Raw genomic sequence first — 12,454 nt, 5'->3', positions numbered from 1 at the left:
ATTCACATGCGCATATACACATTACAGATAATGACAAGAAGTCCACCTGGCTGAAATGCTTTTCCTAATCCCACCTACTCACTTTGTCAGCAGATACAGCATTGGAATTTGTGAAAACTGGGGAAGGGAAGAAGAGCTTACCTGCCTATTTAAGGAAAAAACTTAGTAGGATTTTCTAGGCAAATAAATTGTAATAGTGAACAGTGTTACTAGATCTTATTTCATTAAAAACCCATACCTGAATGATTTCCTCTAACACTTCAGTTGTATAATATATAACAATCAGTTATGAATTATTATAAAAATGCAAAACTGTATCTCAGAAAAAAAGATGAAAACTAACTTAAACATGCACTTATCCACCCACCAAAACAAACACAAACTATCAAAACTGACAAAAATCTAAGCCTGAAAACTCTGCCATACTCCTTGCACAGGGGATACACAAACTCTAGCTAGGGACATACAAATGTTATCACCCATCCTTTCGTGTGGGTTTTAAATTAGCCATTAGCAACTTGAACACCTCTGACACCACACACGGTGACAGGCAAGAAGGGAAGCAGCTCCGTCCATGTAGGTCCAGTAGCTGCTGCTGCTACATACAGACCTGACCTTGCTTGAATCACAAGAATGCTTATACTTCAGACCTTAGAGGGAAAAATGAATGGAATGTTTAGCTTGATACAAGGAAAATCGTTAGAAATTACATACCATGCAGCTTCATTGCCCTCAGCAGAGAAACTGAAAAACAGGTCATGTATGGCACCTTTTATACACCGTTTATTATTTTGATCTTGGCTTGCGAGTCCTTTGTCTCTCCTTTCCTTGCAAAGGCACACAAATCCATGAGCATACCCAGAGCAGCCTCTGAGGCTCTTTTGCTGCATTTTCCTGAGAGCAGCCCTAATCTTGCCAAGTCAGAAGAATCACCGATCCATCATTTTTGCTAGCATGTTATAGAGCCGAGGACTAAAGCAAAATTCTAATATTCAGTGCTTTTCCATGAAAAAAGTGCTCTGCAACTTAACTCTGCTCTACCTTTCTTTCCCTGAATGGGACTTCTGCCCTTGGTTTTGTCTCTGCTTCAGTCACAGGGCTGTTTGATGATAGCAGAACATGCATTACATTCTGTGATTTTTTCAATCCTAAATAACCCAGACAAACTCCTTGCTTTTAGTAAAACAACTGTATGCACTATAATTTTTCCTTGAACACCAAAAGTCCAACTCTTGCCCACTGCGTCACTGAATTTTCAAGTAACCATTTTTAATGTAAGCCACAGCACTCTATCCAGGTACTCAATTTCTGGTGTGAACAAGAATTTGTTTTCACCTGGAAGTTCATGAGGTCTCTGCAGCATAGGTCAACAGCTTCATGCAATACACAAACCTTTTAGCCAATATTCTGCTAGCAGTTTCCTATACAGACAGGCTTCTAAATCTGCCCAACTCAAAACTATTGCTGTGGCTAAGTATGGGGCTCAGGTGAGGCGGGGAGAAGTGATTTCCTCAGCTCACCATCAGTCTTGTTGTCGGAGGGGTTACTGAGATCATGGACGCTGCTGCCTTGGTCTCTATTTTTCACATGTCTTTTGGCAGATATATAGAGCAAGACAGATTCCTTTATGTATGATAAATGCTACAATCACTGCCATCTCCCTAGGGAAGGCAGAGTGCTGATCACAGCTCAAATGGGTATTCAGCTCACATGGAAAATACAACTTCTTTACTGCAAAGCAGGCTGATCTTCTGCAGGCTAAACAGTCACAGAGAGAGAATATGTGTTTTGATTAGGTGACTATGCTGCTGCACTGGATACAAAAAAAACATTACTTTGACTGGGTTTGATCACTTTTGTTGTCCTTTAAGGCAATAATTTTGTCACCTTACCGTTTCCTTTTAAACTCTGTCTTGGGAAAAAGAAAGTAAGACAAAACCCAGATGCCAAAGGTCTGTTCATCATCACCTGCTCTCCAGCCTGTACAAAACAGAGTACTGTAGCACTGGGGATTCTACCAAGCTGACAGTCACCTCCAAGCATAAGCTTACATAAATGAGTGCCCAAGGAATCTGCAAACTTACTTGAGCTCGTATTTTGACATACTCATAAAAATTACCAGCTATTGACACTGCAGTCAATAATTTCATATTCCACCTTGGGATCTTTAAGGATTAAAAAGCCTAAGTAAATATTCATACAGTAGAAATACTTTCTCTCCTCTAGATAAGCAAAATACGGTGTGGTGTGTGACACAGAAAGACATGGCATTTCTCTCCTAAATCCTATTTGCCTGTCTTAACCATACTCTTGTTCTCCTTCATTATACATTTTCTTCCCTTTCAGCCCACCAGCAGGTCAGAAAGCTTCCAAACTGTTTTTCCTTCAGGGTGTTTTCTGCTTGGTTTGGTTTTTAATACGGTCCATGTTTAAACAGTCTATATAGTCTCAAGCATTGCTGCAAACACCCATACAAAATTAAATTCAATAAACAAAAAAAATCTCTTCAACACCTTCAGAACTGCAGGTATGATACAGTCAGTGAGACATGCACAGCAGAAAAGGCAGTCTACCATCCTAGAAGCTTTTACTGAACTCTGTTCTATTTAGTTCTTACATCAGCTGGATAACAGATGATTTAAAATACAAATATTCTATATCATACACTTCAAATCTAGGCTCTGAATGCAAACAGTACCATTATCTGCTTAACAAAGACCAATTATTCACTGAATAATCAAGCTACTGTGCAAGTTCTGAATACCTGTAATATGTTATTTGATAATATGGTGTCTTCTGACCTAGACAGTGCTGCCTACAATATGTAATTAAAGGTTTCAGATATGTTTTGCTTCTCGTCTGCCAAGTGTTGTTCATGCAGTATGCTTTATACACTCAGTGAAACTAAGAGAAAAACAGCCTTTTTCAGACTGAAGTGCTTCGCTAAACCATTTAAACACAAGCAGTAAAAGCCCCACAATCAGATGTCCATCTAGGGAAGGAAAGTACCACTGCTATCAGCTTTTCTTGCAATATCGAATCCTCCATTTTATAACTGCATATTTTGAACACTGGCCTTCCTTTTTTTCTACCTTCATTCTAGGAAAGAACACTTAGCATTGCCTTACAATAGCATTAGAAACAAGATAAGTATTTAACTTCATTAGACATTATCAGGAGAGAAAGCTCCTGCCCCACACAGCCACCAACAAAAAGGGAGTATGTTTAAAAGTGATTTTTAAAGCTTGTGAAATACACGGGCATTAGGGTATAAAGTCCTCCCTCTCTTGACAAAATGCACTGTGCAAACCTGTATTTCCCAGTCAATTTGTCCCATGTACATTAATTCTTATCTGGAGGTATGAAGCAGGAGAAAGCTGGCTGACTTTACGTGTTCACTCAGTCCATGGAATCCCTCCATCAAGGCAGCCCGTGAAAGCTAACAGCAAACAGTGTTCTTGGAGGAGACTGTGGAACCTTTCTCACTAGAGATACACTTACTTCATTTAGCCCAGCAAACATCAGTCAGATCCCAGCTGCTGCCAGTCGCCCGGACACTCAGAGACCTGGTCGCATTTGCAAATGCTTCAAACAAATAACCATTAGTCTTTGCTTCCTAGTTCACTGCACCCAGTGCTTTCAGATTTGGGCCTTGGCAGGCTACCAGCTACTTGGACTGCAGGCCCTTCCCCCCGAAAAAGGGAAGGGACTGAAAGGAGTCCCTTATACTGAAAGTATATACAGTATATTCAGTCTTATTCCCAAAGAAGTTCTTCAAAGGCAACAAGCTGATCTACGCTTCAGAATGAAGTGTTGCAGTCAGATTGGTTAATATACCCAACTGCTAATGGAAAACACACCAAGTGTCTTTCCATCGCTCTCAAATTTCAGAAAAGCACAAGGGAGCTGCTGATGAGTATTTTTAACCAAAAGAGAATGTAATTAAAAAATAAACCAAACATCACCCTTACAAGTGGACAGTCCGCAGCTCGAGATTCAAAGGGTTGTAACAGTCCCTGAGCTCCTGTTCCTTGGGCTCTTGAGGAAATCTTTTGCCTGGCACTCCAGGTCTTCCCAGCATTTCAAAGAATACCTTCATTTACACATCAAAACTCCTGCCTTCTGGCAGGATATGAAGCCCGGGTACCAGACTAAAAGCAGCACCTCAAGACAACTGTTACAGTCTCTTCTTTAGCTAAAACCATGGCTTTTTACCTGCACAACAGTTACTTCTTTTTCTACAGCAGAATAATAGATGCAGGAAGATGGCCAGCATCATTAAACTAAAACCCTTTAGAATCTTTAACTAAATATAATCTTTTTCAAATGTCAGTCTCAGGAGTCACTATGGTGACTATTCTGACTTCTAAAACCAGAGAGAAATTCCCTTACCAGTTACTTCTATCTCATGAAAAGCAACCTACCAAAGGAATTACTTCTCATTTTCACATTAAAAAACAACAGCAGGGAGACAAGTTTGGTGAAGATGTCCATGAATCTCACTCAGCACGTCACATATAGATTCATCACAGATTTATCCCACAACAAAATCTGAAGTATAATATATTTCAGAAAACTTCAATACAAGTCGTATGACAGCATGCATTTAAAAGCCTCAACTACTACTCAGGAAGTACTCTCCAATATTCTGAGCTACAGAACTGGGGCTAAAAGAAAAGCTTTGAATTTTTCTGCGCTACCCCTCCTTTTTTTCTTCTTCTTTTGAACCGGAAAAAAATTCCACAGAGCACAAGTCATTCACCAAAGCAGTGCAAAGTGCAGCTCAGCAGGGATTTAGCAGAGGCTGGCACCCAGTGCCAGCAGCAGAGCCGGCTGCCCCTGTGCTGCTACAACAGGTGGGTCACCAACAGACAGGCCACAGCTCTCACCACACTCTAACAGGAGCTATGAAGTGTTTCCTCCTCCCCAAATCTACTCAAAATTCCCACTGTCAGCCCAGTTTCACTGCTGTGTACTGAGGGTTGAATTCCCATTTTAAAATACTTGGAAGACATACTAATGCAGAGAATATCTGCTCAAAAACAGTTCCTTTGGAGTAAATCTCGAACTTGAGATTTTTTTTTAAACTTAAAATGAACTATCCCGTTGCATGTTGCAGTACAGAACAAAAGTTTTTCAGAAAGCTATCTTTAAATATGTCTTTTAAATATGCTCTTGCAGGAAAAAAGGCAAAAAAATCTCAATACTTACAATATTTAAAAACTTGACTGCACTTCTGTTCAAAACAAAATGAAAACTTCAGTGAACAAAGTCTAGCCACTCTCTTCCAAAAAAGACAAAACTCTTCTTTGCAGTCCACAAGCACTTTCACATCACATATCACACTAGAATCACTGCAGCAGTACTATATAATAAATATACACATAGCAATCAAAAGTGAGGATCCCTGATCTAAACAGCAAGGAAGATTGTTTCAGATAAATTACTTTCTTCTGACTTATCTTCTACTTGTAGTCACCTGTTCCAATTTAAAAATATATATGTTTTCCATGTGGCTATATGAAAAACAAGCTCTTGACTTACACAACAGAAAATGTACAAAAGTTAACACTCCTAACCATAAAATAAACTGAATTTAAAAACTACTTTAGCAAGTACTCTTGTCTGCAAATAAGTATCAGATTATTACAGCATGAACATCACCTAATTGTTTTTTTTTCCAGTGGTACTCCTTTAGGTAACTAGAGGAAAGTTAGGTCATTACTATTTCAATGTTTGCAATGTGAAATGTGGGAACAAAAATGTACACGTGCTTATGGTGCCAAAGACAGTAAGACTTCTCTCTGCCAGTATTGATCCTTGATATGCAGGTGAACAGGAAATACCTGGGTATACCCAAAATGCACAGACCTGAATTAACATCTGCTATGCATTTCAAGAGACTATGTGACAAGCTTGTGCTAGGATGCAAAAACGTCAGTGAAGTTTTGTGACATACATACAGTATTATCTCTATAACTAAGGGGTTCCTAAGCACCTATCACCATTCACTATATTCTCATTAAAATGCATTCAGACTGCAATTCCTCTGGGACAGGTCTTGTCTTTTATCCGTACTTGAAGAGTCTACTGTTCACAATGAGAATCCCAGCCTTATTTGCTTTAAATACTAGCATAGCACAAGTTGGGTTTTTTTTAATGTAGAAGATTGAAAATACTCAGAAAGTCCTTTATGTTCATTCTGCGCTTAATTTGCATTTACAGCTCAGTATAAACACTTCAGCTGTCATTCTAGGAACAGTTTTTCCTACCTAAGAAATTCAAGGTGGGGCCAAATTTGCCTGCATAATGATGTCACAGTAAGTGTCAACCAGATGGACAGCACACTGCCATGTGCTCCCCTTTGCTCAGAGGCGGAAAAGTGAGCAAATGTGAACCACAAAAAAAGAGCAGAGTAGGGAGAAAAATATCTCTGCAGCGTGCCCATTGATGTGCCCATTAATTCATGTACACACCCTCTCCTACCAGGAGCACGAACCAACTTCCCCGCTCCGTGTAGGATGTAAATTCAGAGGATCAGCAATCGATCGGGGCAGCTCAGAACAGCTGCTGTCTCCAACACGACCCTGGCTGCGAGGGCGCTCCTCCGGGCTCCAGCCAGCAGTGGTGCATTGCTGAGAGGAGCCAGGAACCGGCACCAGCACGGCCCTGGGAAAGGCAGGCAACCAGGACTTCCCTCCACGGGGCAGCCTCTGGAACCCGCGCTCTTCACTGAAGCACCAAGAGCCCAGAGGCTCAGAACTTGTGCCCGCTCTGCAGCCTCCTCTCAGTTTTTTGTTTTCTTTTTTTTTTTGCCCAGAGATAACACGTGTCAAAAACCTTTAAGTAAACCTCGATGCTGCCCATGTTCTGTACGGCTCTTTAGTTGGAGGAGACAATCTGGCCATATTATAATGTCTCCAAGGAGTACCTGCCCTTTAAAGCTAGTTCTAAAAATAACACCTTTCCAAGTTGAACATATCTATTTAATTACACTACTGCCCCTGCTCTAAAAGTCCTTCTTCTTAAGAGTGAACAGAAAAAAAAAAAAAAGAATGTGGCAGCTGGTAACAGAAGAAAAACAACAAATATGTGTTGAGGAAAAGAAAAATCGTTCAGATTGGCTTTTTTTTAAATACACTTGTGCAATTAACATGTGAACTTTGATTCGTATCTCCCTTTCCTGTTAAAAAGTTGCTTTCAAAGCTGTCTACTTTCATCAATCCAGATAAAAATGCAATTATTTACTATATGTGGGTTGTGAAATGCAGGCAGCTATTATATACAGAGAAAAATTAAGCACTGCTTGCTGAGACACACCACATGCCTCATGTTTACATCCTGTATGTTTGCTAACTTTAATTATTACAGACAGGAGCTCTTTAGTTCACTCAAAGAAGAGCTTTCTTTACATTTGTACCATCAGCTACATTGACTGGTAGTCCAAGTGACTGCTTTTCTGTAAGAAATTATTTGACAAACTTGAACAAAAGCGTTGAAGGAGAAATTATAAAATAATTCAACAGTAAAGGTCTCACTAACTTCAATAAAACTTGTATTTTGGTATTTTTATACACGAATTTTCATTTTTTATTAGTGGAAAAACCTGGTAGGCACACTTAAATATCAGACACATAACACTTTCCACTACAAAGACTTTCCCAACTTTTTTGAGAAGCTCTGACACTTGCCTCGTCTGCAGGCAGCCTTTGAAGTTCCCTGGAACAGCAGAGATGCTCTTTGTCTCATAGCAATCCACTCGAGTTAAACTGAACAGTTTTCCTATGCCTGCTTGCTGTTTTAATCAAGTATTCGGTGGCCTCTCAAAAGCCAATCCAAATGGACACAAGCTCCCTGTGCAAAGGGCTGGGCACCGGGGGCCTCTGACAGAGCACAGGCACGTGTGCTGTGAGCACTGGCAGGCTGCTGAGGCTAAAAGGCAGAGGCAGGACACAGAGCAGACAGGAGGATGAAAACGGTCAGACTTTACCTGTTGTTCCACTACACAAAGCACAGAACCCAAAGGTCTTCTCCCCATTCATCCAGTAACAACCTCACAAAAATAAAGCAATTACCCGAATTAGAAATCACCACTGAAGGCTCAAATCCCATTTAGGGATTTTTTTAAAGTCAACAAGGGAATTTTATACCTCCATGTAGTGTAATTTTACAAAATAAAACCCAAACCAAAGAAACACACAAAAGGGGTTAAGCCTCCCAATACCAAGAGGTTCCATGTTAGAAACTAATTTGCAAGAAGGTTATTTGGGCTGAAAGTAAAGCCCTTGAAAATTCAGAAGCACCACTTTTAGAACAGCCTATTACTTTAGCTCCATTTGCATTAATCCTCCTCTCAACTATTAAGATCACATACTACTCTTCCTGCAAATCCTTGCCTCATTCAGCGAGCAGGGTGGCTCGTAACACAGAACTGTATCTGCACAACCCTCAATCAGATATTTGCTGGCTTACAGGTCTAACTCTGCAACCAATGGATTTGAACATTCATTTTCAAAAGTAGTTTCATTTGTGTGTAATGCTATAGGCACACACGGTGCTTTACAGATGCAAGGAAACATACAGAAATTGCCCCAAAAAATTTTGGTTGAAACACACCAAAGCAACACTGAACTCTAGAACATGATAAAATACAAGTGAGACCGAGGAATAAACCAAGAAATAAGCTGATGTTGCATTTGATAATGCTCAGCTGATAAACATTATTAACAAGTATCATTAGAAAACCTCCACTGCTACTTGAATTTACAAGACCTGACTTCACTCTATTCATGCAGACCCAGTGATTTCAACGGGATTACATGGAGGCAACAGGCTTCACTGGGACCTTATAACTAAATTAAGAATTAAACCCACTACATCAACTTGTCGCACCAAATCCTAAGCCCAGCAAATGGGTGGGCTGAAATATGACAGAGACTGAGGTAACCTTGCTGCTGCCCACAACACACCAGCTAGGAATCCGGAGGAAAAAAGGTTTCAATTCACCTTGGACAGAAATCTCTGGAGCCAAAGAATGAACAACAGCAAAGTTCTACCCCAAAGCAGTAAGAAGCCAATAGTTTTAATAATTTATTTACTCTTCTTCTCTTGAAAATGGCATTTCACCAAGTACGCTCATAGCCACCTACACTACAAAAATACTCCCAAAAGTTCAGAAATTTTTTCCCAGTCAAAAAATCCGTAACTCCGCATTTCCAAGCACCAATGATTCCAGACTTACCCTCATATTACTGAGCCTAACAAGAGTGTGGCAAATACCCTTCAGCAGCACACAGCGTCACTCTAGAACCAGAGGAGAGGAAAAGGAGGAATCAAACCTCATATACCAAACAGCACCGTAGATTCTTCAGATGGCACTTACTGGACACTTCAGATGTTAACACACGCGGCAGAAAGGACTCCAGCTCAGTCTCCTATGTCAATATTGGTTCTGCAGTGTTGATAGGGATGAAGTAGTTTTTCTGTGAGTTAACCCCACTGTCCAAGAAGCAGTTTAGCTGAGCGCCACTGTAACTGAACTAACACCCCGTTTGCTGCTCTGATAAAAGATGCTGTTTTGTCCCGCGCAACACAATTCAATTAATTCTTGTGCTATTGCCAGGTAATGCAACTAATTTAAATGAATACTGATGATGCAGGTAGATTTTAGTCATGTCAGGATCTCGCAGGACAGTGCAGTTCCTCCTCCTAATCTGGATCGTGGAGTAACACGGAAACCATGCGTTTCACCGTGCTGGAGATTTTGCTAGTTCTGTCCCGCCGTGCTAAAAGTAACCTGTGATGCAATATCACTGCAGCGTCAGACTCCGCAGTGGAGAGACCATCAGAGACAAACAGCAAGCTGCCAGGTGGCCAGGTTTGGGGCAGTCACCACTGAACCCAGGCTGGTGTAACAGCACAATAGTACTGGGGGCCAGGAGAGGCAAAGCGTAATGAGCTGTGAGCATCTTGTACAGGGCACCTTCAGAACCGTAATCACACTTACATCCAGCTAACCTTTGGGAACAGGCACAGTGAGAGGGGAGACAGCTACACTGTTAGGTTCTGCATTTATGCTGTCAGTCAAGATCTGAAAATACTTCAGCTGAGTAGCAGGCTTGCACTGGTACTCACACTGCAAGCATACGTAGCTCACATCTTAATTTTCTTACTGGCCTTTTCATAAACCAGTGCGAGTTCAGATCTTTATCTCACCTACTACTCCAGTTCTGTGGCTGAAATAGCAGATGTGTACTCTTGCTTCACATCCTTGCTGTCCACTGCTGTCTTTAGCGTAATTACTACCCGATAACCACATCTAAATTTGTGTGCAACTTCCACCTCTTTTCACCCTTCAGGCGAAAACAGCGTCTTGCCCTAAACAATTCTGCAATACGCAGCATCAGGACAGAGCTGCAAAAACTCCACTTTGTTCAGGAACACAGAGGGATCCGTAAGATGAGTACGCACAGGCATTGCTTTGGGAATGGGCTCCTCACTCACACCAATCCCTCACTGACTGTGGACTCTTCCCAGCACTTAGGAACCATAACACGTTTGAAGCAGCACACACTTCTCGTTCTGCATCCTCTGTAAATGAGAAGCATTCCTCCCCTTCTTTGCACAGAGTATTCTGCCTCACAAGACAGACATTGTTCACAACACCAAGACGCACATTTTACCACACAAAATACTTGGTGCACAATTGCAGTATCTCACTGCAAAGCACCTATGTGCTACTGTTGTACAGTTTAATTTATAACCCCCACCCAACGTGACTGTGGTATCAATAACCCTTTTACAAGTGTCCTGCAGGAACTCATCTTCACGGGAGCTATCAAAAATTATTTTCAGTATTGTTTCATCTAATCTACACTTGGATAGTAATGTTTTTACAGCGCATTAAAAGTACAGAGGTTGCTTACCCCTCCTTGTGCAAATTCCAGTAGTAAGTGTTGCAAAAATAGCAGGATTCCTAAGAGTCACATAGCAAAGCAGCAGTTTCTGACTGTGTGCCTGTGAAAGGTGCCCTGCACTCAGACAAATGAGCATTCTCTGCTGATTGCATTCACAGCTGTAAATACCCCTACACCATTGCTCATTTTACTTCTTTTACACATACAATCTTTTGCAGCTGTTACAACCGGTGTCAGGTGCGCGCTCTAACACAGAGCTTGTAGATGGCTTTGCTCCTAAACCTTCATGTAAGAAACAAGAAATTCTGGAGACGTGCTTAGCAGAATCTTTTCCTAACTTCAGTACAGCAACAAGCTTTGAATCCATGAATGTTCGTGTACTACTATTTTTAAGAAAAGTTACTATAACATATTGTCCCGTTACAGCTCATCAATTCCCACCATTTAGATTTCACCTCTACAAATCTACCAAAAAAGGCCTATTAAGTTTATTACATTTTATGGAAGGCAAACCAAAAATTCCCTATTAAAGAGCACTCTAAATGGATTTCGACTTTAGAAAAGAAACCGCTATTCCTTTTCCCGTTGGGGCAAGGAACGATGTTACTTCAGGACATGGGGTTTCCAAGAAGCAATGCAGCACCTTACAGATACGGAGCACTCCTGTGTGAAGACACTGCTGAGGCACCGCCGTTGGGTGGGTTTGCACACAACAGACAATAAAAGCAACTTTCACGCTCAGGCGTTACCGGAGCTGTTGGTATTCGGAATCCGCGTTACCGGGGCTGCTGGTATTCGGAATCAAGTTGCGCGGCCGGGCCCGTCCGGAGGCGCGCCGCCGGGGGGCCGCGCTGCGTGAGGCGCCCCTCGAGCTCCAGAGCCCCCCCGGCCCCCGCTGTAACGCCGCTCCGGCCGCGGCCCCGCAACACGGGCGGTGGCGGTGCTCACGCCGCCCCCGGCCGGGCCGCGGCTCGGCTGTCCCCGCGTGAGGGGGCTCGGGCCCCCCCCCCCCGCAGGCCGGCCCGCGGCGGAGCGCCCTCAGGCCCCCGGCCCCACCGCCGGCAAGTTGGCGTGAGGCGGCGCCCGCCGCCAAACTTTGTCCGCCGCGGAGGGGCTCCCCCGCCAGCGCGGCCCCCGCCACCGCGGCGCGGGGGAGCCCGCAGGGGCCACCCCGCCCGACCCCGGGGACGGCGGGGCGCGCGGCGCCCCCGGGAGGCGGAGGAGCCGGGATCCCCGAGCCGCGCGCGGCCACGGCGGGGCACGGCGCGGACCCGCTGCCCGCGCGCCGGGAGCGCGGCGCCGGTCCCGCCGCTCGGCGCACGGCCGAGACCCGCTGCCCGCGCGCCGGGGCGCGGCGCGGCGCGGGGCTCTCCCGCCCGCGCCTCCGTCCCCGGGGCTCACCCCGCACGTACCTGCTGCCCGCCGCACCCGCGCTCCCGCCGGGTCGCCTTGGCAACGCGGGGGCCGGCGCGAGCGGCTCGGTCCGCGGGAGCGGAGCGGAGCGGGGGGGCGCGCGCGTCCGCCGCGCGTCACGCGGG

At 43.7% G+C, this 12,454-nt stretch overlaps 1 protein-coding gene across 12 annotated transcripts in view; it reads right to left on the bottom strand.

Moving 5' to 3' along the window:
- The window catches only part of TMEM266 (transmembrane protein 266), an 84,774-nt gene extending 72,344 nt beyond the window's left edge, over nt 1–12,430 (bottom strand). For 3 of the 12 annotated variants that reach the window (XM_053954220.1, XM_053954228.1, XM_053954234.1), the window contains exon 1: nt 11,666–11,812. The gene's annotated coding sequence lies outside the window, so the exon portion shown is untranslated. The other 9 variants (XM_053954219.1, XM_053954231.1, XM_053954226.1 and 6 more) reach the window with 5 other exon arrangements.
- Nucleotides 12,431–12,454: the final 24 nt, after the last annotated feature.

This window comes from Vidua chalybeata, chromosome 13, assembly GCF_026979565.1.
Source record: "Vidua chalybeata isolate OUT-0048 chromosome 13, bVidCha1 merged haplotype, whole genome shotgun sequence".
Lineage (NCBI taxonomy): Eukaryota > Metazoa > Chordata > Aves > Passeriformes > Viduidae > Vidua > Vidua chalybeata.
The sequence above is the reverse complement of the archived record's forward strand: the minus strand, read 5'-3'. Positions and strand labels throughout refer to the sequence as shown.